The following is a 1,316-nucleotide window of genomic DNA, read 5'->3' on the forward strand; positions in this document are numbered from 1 at the left end:
GCAATCAATTGTTTTCTCTGCACCCCACCCCACTCCACCCCACCGCAGCCCAGTAAGCTGGAGTGGAAGTGCGCGATCACAGCCCACGTTAGCCTCTCCCTGCCGGGCTTAAGAGATCCCTGTAGTCCCAGCTACGTGGGAGGCTGAGGTCACCAGAGCCCAGAGTCAGAAGACCAGGCGGGCCGGCCCCAAAAGAAAAGAAAATAAATACACGAAAATTATGAATAAATAATAAATGAATGAAGGAAGGAAGGAAGGAAGGGAGGAAGGATATACATACACGTGTAGGTAAATGAAATGGGGTTTTAATACATACTCATCCATTAAAAGTCACATAATATAAACGTATTCATTATGGAAATATCATTTACAGAGTTTTATCACTACGTGTGTGTGTGTGTGTGTGTGTGTGTGTGTGTGTGTGTGTGTGTGTGTATAAATGTACGTTCATACACGGCAGCGTTCAGAAAATAAGATTGAAAAAAGGAAGGAATCGGCCAGGCGTGGTGGCTCACGCCTGTACTCCCAGCAGTCTTTGGGAGGCCGAGGCGGGCGGATCACTAGGTCGGGAGTTCGAGACCGGCCCGGCCAACATGGTGAAATTCCGTCTTTACTGGAAGTAGAAAACCTGCCGTTTGCTTGATCCGTGGAGGCAGAGGCAGCGGTAGCAGTGAGCCGAGAAGGCACCAAGGAAGGAGAAGGAGAAGGAGAGGGAGAGGGAGGGAGGGAGAAGGAGGGGGAGGGAGAGAGAGAGAGAGAGAGAGAGAGAGGGAGAAGGAAAGAAAGAAAGAAAGAAAGAAAGAAAAAGAAAGAAAGAAAGAAAGAAAGAAAGAAAAAAAAAAAAAATGCAAGACAAAACCAAAAAGCAAAAAGGGAGGAAGTATTACTGACTGACGGCAGCAGTGACTCCCTCTTAAAAGTACCGCGGACGCAAACTCGCAGTGGGGCTGAAAAAAATGCGGGGCAGGGAGTTCCGCGTCGTCCCAGCTCCACCGAAGGCCGAGGCCGGTGGTGGTCGCCGGCTCGTGAACGGGAATCGGCGCCCTCGCATCGTCGCGCCGCAGCGTCCGGCGGCCGCCTGCTGGTCGACCCGGGATACGTGGAGACAGCGGCGGCTAAGTCCGGAGCTCACGGGCGGCAGCTGGTCGACCCCGGAGGTTCCGACCGAGACGCGGACGCCCCGGGTCCGACTCGTCCCGACGGGCATTCCTACACGCCGCTCGGTCGAGAAGGCCCGCCGGTCGACCCGGGGAGACAGCGGCTAAGTCTCACGAGCCGAGAAAGGCACCAAGGAAGGAGAGAGAGAGAGAGAGAGA

The sequence above is a fragment of the Pan paniscus genome, chromosome 15 (genome assembly GCF_029289425.2).
Source record: "Pan paniscus chromosome 15, NHGRI_mPanPan1-v2.0_pri, whole genome shotgun sequence".
Classification (NCBI taxonomy): Eukaryota; Metazoa; Chordata; class Mammalia; order Primates; family Hominidae; genus Pan; species Pan paniscus.